Source organism: Epinephelus moara, chromosome 18, assembly GCF_006386435.1.
Source record: "Epinephelus moara isolate mb chromosome 18, YSFRI_EMoa_1.0, whole genome shotgun sequence".
Lineage (NCBI taxonomy): Eukaryota > Metazoa > Chordata > Actinopteri > Perciformes > Serranidae > Epinephelus > Epinephelus moara.
Window position 1 is genome coordinate 1,576,022 of NC_065523.1, and position 9,802 is coordinate 1,585,823.

The following is a 9,802-nucleotide window of genomic DNA, read 5'->3' on the forward strand; positions in this document are numbered from 1 at the left end:
ATTGTGTATTTCTTGTTGTCAGTTGCAGTTACTATGTCCTCAATTATATTCATTACAGCTGAAGCAGTAGATCTATCTGAACGGAATCCGTACTGGCTCTCATTCAACAACTGGTTCTTTTCGATAAACTCATCTAATTTTTGTACAAATATTTTTTCAAGCACTTTAGAAAATTGAGATAATAATGACACTGGTCTATAATTTGTAAACATATGCTTATCCCCATCTTTGTATAGCATATTAGCATGCATACATACATAATCAAAGAAATACAATCACAAATGTGAGCTGGAATACTTCTGGTTCTGACTATATGTAAGTGATATGAGAAAACCTAGTTGTAATGTGGATTGGATACCCATAGAAGGAAGATACTTACTATGCCAGCTGTGCTTCATATTCATGCAATCTACTGTTTTTGAACAATCTTTTAAATTTTTTTTAAAGTGCTGCTGTTTTTCATTTCATCTGTACATTCATTCCATATTTTGACTCCTTTGACTGTGATGCTGTGATATTTGGAATTGGTTCTTACCAAGGGTTTATTGAACATGTCGGATCCTCTCAGGTTATGGTGTTTGTCTCTTGCTTGGAACAGATTCTGAATATTTTGTGGCAATGACTGATTTTTAGCTTTATACATAATCTGTGCAGTTTTGAGGTTGACTAAATCTTTAAATTTGAGTGTTTTTAGTTTGATAAAGAGTGGGTTTGACGGTTCACTGTAGGTGGTTTTGTTTACTATTCTTATCACTCTTTTTTGTAGTGTAAATATTGGTTTGGTGTTGGTACTGTATGTGTTCCCCCACACCTCCACACAGTATGTATGGAAGTACAAATGAGCAGTACAGAAGGTATAATGACTTTTGACACACGAGATCTTTAACTTTGTAAAGGATTGCGACTGATTTTGATATTTTATTTTTAATATAATTAAGTTGTGGTTTCCAACATAGTTTATTATCAATTATTACTCCAAGAAATTTTATTTCAGATGCTCTTTCTATTTCTATATCATTTATTATGAGTTTTTTGCTTGTGGAGGTTGCACGATTTCCAAATATTATGAATTTAGTTTTGCTTAAGTTCAGTGTTAGTTTATTGTAGTCAAACCAACTCTTTAGTTTTTTTTAAATCATTTTCCACATCATCCAGAAGCTGTTCCAAGTTGTTGCCACTGCACAATAAGTTGGTGTCATCTGTAAATAATACTGTTTTCATTATTTTGGAGATTACACATATTTCATTGATGTACAATAAAAATAGCAATGGTCCCAGAACAGATCCCTGTGGAACCCCACAAGTGACATCCTTCAGATTAGAGTTGACGTTATAAATATGAGCATATTGACTTCTATTTTTTCAGGTAACTACTTACCCATGTTAAAGCAACCCCTCTAATTCCATATTTAAATAACTTTTTTAATAATAAGTTGTGATCAACAGTGTCAAAGGCTTTTTTCAGGTCAAGAAACACACCTACTGCATATTCTTTATTTTCAATTGCTGTTGTTATTGAATCAACAAATTCAATTATTGCATGTGCAGTTGTTCTTTTGGATCTGAAACCATATTGCTGTTCACATAGTATATTATTTTTTGTGATGAATTCATTTAGTCTTGTGTAAAATATTTTTCCAGTATCTTGGAGAACTGTGGGAGTAATGATATGGGTCTATAGTTTGTGAGTATGTGTTTATCTCCAGTTTTGTATATTGGCATGACTTTTGCTGTTTTCATTTTGTCAGGGAAAACTCCAGTTTTTAAAGATAGGTTGCAGATGTATGTGAACGATTTCACCACACACTCGATGATTTCTTTAATCAGATCCATATCAATGTTTTTGCAGTCTGTGGATTTCTTGCTCTGAAATGATTTGACAGTATCCAAGATTTCTTTCTCATCTGTTCCCCTTATAAACATTGAGTTGGTAACACTCTTGGTAGTATTTTCAAAGATTTTTTCAAAGTAAGTTACTGTCTCATTTTTACAGTGAATTATTGTGAAATGACAGCTGTATACTGTGATCTCACAGTAGTTGTGCCTGCACATTACTGTGATTTAGCAGTATGCTCCTGTAAAATTACTGTATTCAAGTATAACCTCACAGTTAAAGCCGATTACATTACTGTGACAACAGTGTGATAACAGTGTGTTCCTGTGTAATTACTGTATTTACTGTAATGTCACAGTTTGGATTACTTTGATTTAGCACTGTGCTTCCATAAAGTTATTGTATTACACTGTAATCTCATAGTTAAACTCCATATATTAGCATACTATGATTTAGCAGTGTACTTCTGTAAAATTACTGTATTTACCTGCATGAATTTCACAATAAAGTTCTGAAAATGGTTAAGTATCACAGTTGTAGTCTTCACGGGGATAATGATGTAATTTATTGTGAAATATTACAGTTACATATTGTAACTTTCTGGAAATAATTTAGTCATAGAAATAACATATTGGAATTCTTCATTTAACCAGTGTTTCCCATTAAGGTGAGACACCCCAGGTAAAGACATAGTTTTTTTTCATGCACTGGTCAATTTTGAGATTTGGGGCTATTTTGCTTCCCTTACATGCCTTCTTTCAGACTAGCAGAGAGGAAATATCCAAAATACACATTTTGATGTTTATTTAAGTCCAAATTTCTGTTCTGGAAATGTATGCAAAAAGTGTATATTAAATTAGACAATACCTTATTTGCAAATTTTAACATAAAAAACAAACAAACAAACCTTGTAATCCAAAAAAAGCAAACAGTCTAGATGTTAGTTATTAACTGGGGAAGTTTCATGGTGATATCTGTTAGTTTACATTTTTACCCTCCTTTTTTATCTTTTGTCTAAGAATGTATGCAATTTTACAATACATATCTGTGAAGGCTGTTTTCTCAAAGTAAGTTTTTTTCTCATACTCTGAGCCAAAAATTTCAACTTTGGTAGCACTTCATTCATTAAACTTTCCAGTTTTATTCTTATCTATATTCTGAAGGTGTCTGTTCATATGCCATTCAGAGCCTGATTTACAGAACATTGTATTCCTAAAAACAGCCACATTTAGTGGCTGTTGACAGTATTTTCTGATTCATAGAGTGATAAATGAGATATCCAAAACTCCCTCTGTAAAAACCTTTGGCTGTAATATGACAGCAAGGTTAAACAAGAATTTTGAACCTGGTTTTACCCAGTGTTCAGATTTCTGTTCTGGAAATGTCTGCAAATCAATGCATATTTCATTAGACAGTGCTTATTTACATATTAAAACATAACATTTCGGAAAACTTGATGTAAAAATAATAATGTAATATAAAAATATCAAAAATAATTGTCTTAATGTACGTAATTAACTGAGGGAGTTTCATGGTGCTATCTATTGGTTAAAAATTTACCCTGTTCACCTGGGGTGTCCCCTCTTAATAATAAATGAATAAAGAATGAATAAAGAAAAACAAATTCTCTGTTACTTGACATTCACAGTATTCATCTGATATACTTTTCCCACGCAGAAACAATGTTTGATTTAATCCTGTGTAGTTGAACCTTAGTCTTGTCAAAACTGTCTCATCCTCTAAACACACCCTGTGCATTCATGGTTTTCTGTACGCTGTGAAATTATCTTATCTTATCCGTTGTTATCCCTGTCCTATCTGTCCTGCCATTTATTCAACGTTTCTTTCTTGAGGATCCTCTTAACTTCTCCTTTATCAAAAAGTAGGCTATATTTATGCCATCTTCCAGCCTGGTTGCTTTTTCGGCTTTTTGTCTGCTCCTACATTCCCTTTTTATTCTCTCATGAGCAGGAACCCAGCAGAATAGCACTTCCACACCTACCAAATTAAATCTGAATAAACTCTGAATCTCCAACATTAGGCCATATAAACACAATTAATATGACAATTTAAAACAGATTCCTGTTCCTTTGCTGAATGATCCTTGTCTTTCTATTCAAATCATTTTTTTAAAAAGCTGAACAAAATAAATAATAATAATTAATAAATAATATCCACATTTATCTGGCACAGAAGAAGTGCATGGACTCGCAACATCTACAAAGCTCTAAATTGGCTGGGGCCTTAATTTTTTACACTATTACTGGTAGGCAAATTGTCTCGCTTTCTACATTTAGAGATGGTATAGCCTCTATTTGGTCCACCATGGAAATAAATTAAAGTTTGCCTGCCTCACCTATATCCTCAGTGTGTTCCCTCTGACCTGTGAAAGAAAACAACTATCTTAAATATACTGTGGTTCAGAACACTCAAAATTTGTTCCAATGTTTGCTCTATTTTGGCTTTAAATATCACTTGAGACCCTTTTTTCACTCCGGCCCTGATGGACCCGGTGTTTAAATTATAGCACAGAAAGGGTATTGTTTTTAAGGACCTTTTTGTAAATAATTTACTCATCAATTCTGATGATTTACTAAAAAACTTTGACATTGCTAGATCTAATTTTTTCAGATATTTACATGCTCGTAGTTTCACCATGAAACAATATACAACATTCCCCCTCCTCCCATCAAACTGCCCCCTTAAGAAATGTTTGAGGTCTGAGTCAAACCTTAAAGGACAGATTTTTAGAGCATATTGTGGAGGTGCCGTGAATAACAGAACAGGAGACGGAGATGAATTTAATCTGCTTTAATCTCCACATAAAATAATGTACACTGTACAGTGAGGCAACAACATGCTAACTGCTGGAACCGGAACCACCAGGCACTCTCTCTACTACATCACCGTTTCTCTTAAAGGTACAGTCCTTTGGTGAATGTCTCTCTCAGTTTCTCTATATGGGTCACCACAATATATTCTAATCCGGCACATAAACCCTCCGCCACTGACCAGGACAAAAGATGCCTGGGAATGAGACATGATGATTCCAGTCTTACCGTTACTGTTAAAAAAGTATAAATAAAGTGTTCAAAAAAAAAAAAATCTCCAACTTCCCTGTTGGATTTCATAGTTTGTACACTGAGAGGAACTGCTACTGAATCAACACAACATAACACTCTATCTGGTCTCACTTCCTCCACCCACTGTGGGCTGATGATTACTAACGTAATTTCTGCTCTATAAACTGACACACTAAACTGATCTTCTTTTTCCTATACAAACTCTCATTGAGGGTATATATATTTCTATGTCTACTTTATCATTTTCATCTTTGGTCCCATTTGTGTATGTATCTTAACAACTGTAATATTTGCTTCCTATGACTTTTGCTTTCTAATGACTTGACAGATTTCCTTTCTTACTCTCTTCACATCTCCAGTTATTTTCCAGCCTGCATTCTTGTATTTAGCCTTCATTACCCAGCAGAGACACCTGGTGCAGTTAGGGATAAGGTTTGGTTCAGACTTACAGCAGATATGTGGAAACACATATCCACAGAGAAACAGTCTTTGACAACACACCGGCAATGCTTAAGAAACAGGACATTGCCAAGGACTAAACCAGAGGGCGGCAGTAATGCAACACAAATGATGCCAGGCCAGCTGCCATAAAACCCCAAAGAAGAAGAAGGAGCAGGAGGAAGGAATGCTGGGAATACAGCTGATTTCAAGGGGTACGTCCCAAGTCCCTTAAAATTACTGCTAACCACCTAACCTAGCCACCTTACCTAACTGTTTAGTCCCTCCCACTTAGGAAAACATGCAAGGAGTCAGGAGTTAGGAGTGAGGAGCGAGGATTGCTGATAAGAGACATGAGACGGCCTTACGGTCACGTAAAGCGACGTCCTTTTCTGATGACGGCGCGACAGCGGGATCTGCTGCATAATGGAGCCAGTGTTTGATGTACATCCCAAGTCACATTATATTCGCTGATCAAAGCCAGGACAATTAATGATGGGCAAATGTGTTTGTGTGTTTGTGTGTGTGCGTGCGTGGTGTTATATCAACACGTGTGGTTCTGGACATGAGCAGCTGCACATTTAACAGCCACACATCACCGACAGTCCGCTGAACAACGCAACGGGTTGTGAATGAAATAAACTTAATTACAACATGACAGTCTTGCACGAATCATTAACGTTACTCTTTGTAGTCATGTAGGCAGGTGAATTACAGCGTTTCACTGCAAAGAATGCATGTAGCGGTTACACTTAAGCTGTTTCTCCGCCATCTCGTTCAAATGAGCCAGACGTAGGGGGCGGGTATTTATACGTCAGGGCCTCAAGCTGAAAAAGACTTCCTGTTAGGAACCTCTCGTGTTACCTTACTCATTGCACCTAACAGATCCTTCCTAACTCCTAACGCTAACTCCTTACTGGCAGGAATAAGAGACATGAGACGGCCTTAAAGATGGCGGACCTCGAACGACTTCCGGTTCAAGTAAGGAGTTAGGAGTTAGCAGTATAAAATAAGAGACTTGGGACGTACCCAAGGAGAGTAGGAAGAGGAGATTCCTGTTTTGAAGAGAGTCCTAAAGCATTTGCCCTCAGAGACTGACCACATAATGGCAAACACTAGAACAGGGCTTTATTTAATGGATTTCTACTTCTTCTGCCTATTCTCCACTGAGGTATCAGATGTCTTCCTGCAGGTTCACCTTACTCCAACAAACTCTGTCTTCTGCACATATTATTGTTCTGTAGTCTCTCTGCTGCATATTTCCTGCTCCGTACCAACCTCTCACTCACTCTGAGTTTGATGAATAAAGAATATTTCAAAGTTACAGTCTTTGTAGCACAAAGTATGCCACAAAGTGCTTCCAGAGTGCTGCTGAGCTGTGACAAAGGGACAGTAGAACAAAGAGGGAAGTTGATTCTAAAAGGCTACAACATTATAGATAATAATAATAATAATAATAATAATGATAATAATAATTCTAATAATAATAATGATAATAGTAATAAACTTTATCTATATAGCACCTTTTAGCACAAAGTGCTTTACAATAAGGACATTATAAGCACTGAGTGCTTCACATGAAAATAGACATAATGAACATAAAACAAACAAGACAATTCGATATAAAAAGACATTTAAAAACAGTTTGAAATAGGGATGCACAATATTGGATTTTTTACCGATATGTAACATGTCATTTGACTTATAACTTATAACTTATAACTATTGACTTATATAAAATCCACTGTTTTTCCCCACCTAATTTTAATGATCATCAAGTCTCTTCTGTAGTGGAATTAACATCATACTATGTATGCATACTCTTACTGGGATGGCCCACCAGCAGATGGAGACATGAAATACAATACTTTTCAATGGATGTAATATTCAGTCATTGTGCAAAATAAGAAAAAGCATGTTGGATGATACTGGTAGATATCGATGATGTATCAATGTTATCAGCATGTTGGTAGATTCTGATATTTCATTTTAAAGCCAAAATTAGCTGATATCGATGACATGCAGATATTATTGTGTGTCCCTAGTTTAAAACAAGGATTAACTGATTCAGCTGCTTCAATTTTCATGTAAAAGTGGTGGTGATTTGAGATCCTATTAATCAAAACCTCATATAGTATCTTTCTTATGTAACCTTTTAGGCCTCCGCCGTCATTAACAATCAGAGTCTATAATTCCGGTGGGCACAAACTCACTAACAGACACTGATGAACTGAAATAGGCGTCTTTCAGATTACCCCCGAATGTCTTCTCAGCAGTTAACCTCACTGAGGGTATTGTCTGTGCCAGGTACAGCTCACAGCTGCCCTAGAATCTACCACCCAGCTGTGGCACTCTGGATCAAATAAAACTCACCACAGTCTTTCTCTGTCAAATCCACCACCCACTAATCACAGCAAAACCATAAACCTTAAAATCACAAAACAAATAATAAAATTATAAGATGAAATAAATCATAAAAAGTCATAAAATCATGATGTCATAAAATCATAGAATTGTAAAACCATCAATCATAAAATCAAGTAAAATAAAACATTTTAAAAGAGTTGCAGCAGCGTGAAGCATAAAAAGTGTTTCAGACCTTTATCAGGAAAGTCAGAGCTAGTTAAAGGCTAAAGTGAGCAGATATGTTTTTTGCTTTTAAAAACATTTAGTGAGCTGGTTTCCCTGATATCTATAGGTAGTGTGTTCCATAGCTTTGGGGCGAAGATGTCCACTTGATTTGACCAACTCAGACTGCTGATGCCTCACATTAGCTTTCATATTACATTTTGTTCCCCGTCACTTAGACTGAAATTGCTGTAAGAAGGGAGTAAGGACAGTAAATTTATAATACTTCAAATGTACATATGAGCATGTAAGTATTTTATCAAATGATTTGAAAAAAAAAAAAAAAAACTGTTCAGTTTGAGATTTCCTACTATCTGTTTGTAGGCACAGACAGTAATCCATTTCATTTCATCCCCTGTAGAGGTAATGATGATTTAAACTATCACTGTTACCTTCATCATCCTTCAGCTTGGCTTCACGCCAGGTCTGATAGAGGTAAGAGAGGCAATAGGGAGTCCCACAGCTGTAGCATTGTGCATAAAATGTACTGGTTTTTCACAAGTCAAATGTGGCAACCCTACTGACATGTCATATTTTGATGTTTATATCCACTAAAAAGTGGCGTATTTGGTAAGTTGGGATGAGAATGTGTGGGCCCTTTACAAACTTTCTTGCTAACTTCACACTTAATCCATGTAATGTGTTCACCACAAAAAAAGATCCTCATTGACTTTGCATTCGATTGAGCTTCAGCTTCATATCATGATGTATTGTATAGGTACATCAGACAATGACTGATACTGTTTAAAGAGTGGACCTTGACATTCAGGTTGCTGGTGAAAAAACTAGTATGTCCTCAAGCAGCAGTGCCAGCATTTCAGTTACAAGTCTTGTTTATTTCTGTGTGAACAGCAGCATTTCCTGCCTATGTGACTGTGGATTTCCTGTTCACAGATCCCTACACCCACTGCAAGCAAAGCTCCAACTAACAGATGCACAGAATGAAAAGAAACAACAATCAGTAGCAGGGTGACACATTTATGCTGTTGTAAGGAGAGTCATTCACAGCTTGTTCAGGACACCTACTAAAAAAAACAGACTTTCTTTTGCATTGACTGCCTCGTTTCATCAGAATCTGAGTGGACATTAACCTAGAAAACATTTAGAATAAGAGAAACTTTATTTCTGTAGCCTATTTACTGGTGTTTTGTCACCAGAATGAACAAGAACGAACAAATTCCCAGAGAAAATAATCATCATGATGGGTATAATGAGGGAAGAGTCCCATCTTGTTGTACAGATAAACATACAGTAGAACTGAACACCATGTTCACCCTGCACTTATCATCTCACTTCATACCAGCAGGTCCAGACCACACCATATAAGGTCAGATATAATCAACTGCTTGGTTGCTATGGTGACACAGTTGATAAACTCTGGAGGTAATGGTGTTGTGAGAGTGGTAGAGGATGCTATAGCAGATAATAAATGAGACTAGACCTCCTTCATAAACAGCTATTCCCCATAGACAGCCCGCCCACCACTTATCAGGAGCAATTCTCTTTATCTGCACTCTTTGAACATGCGTCCGTCACTATCACTCCATCAGCACCCTGCCCTCCAGCTCACCATCTTTTCCCATCCTGACGCCTGCTGCATGTTCTTTCTGTCTTCAACACAAAACCAAAACTGCTTTATTGGCATCAACATGTCAGGGATAACTTTGTTCCTTTCTTTCTTTCGTTCTTTCTGGTTTCAATCCAACAACACTCACCTGACTGCTACCTCACTGCATTGACTAAAGAATCAATCAATCAATCAATCAATCAATCAATTTTATTTATAAAGCCCAATATCACAAATCACAATTTGCCTCAC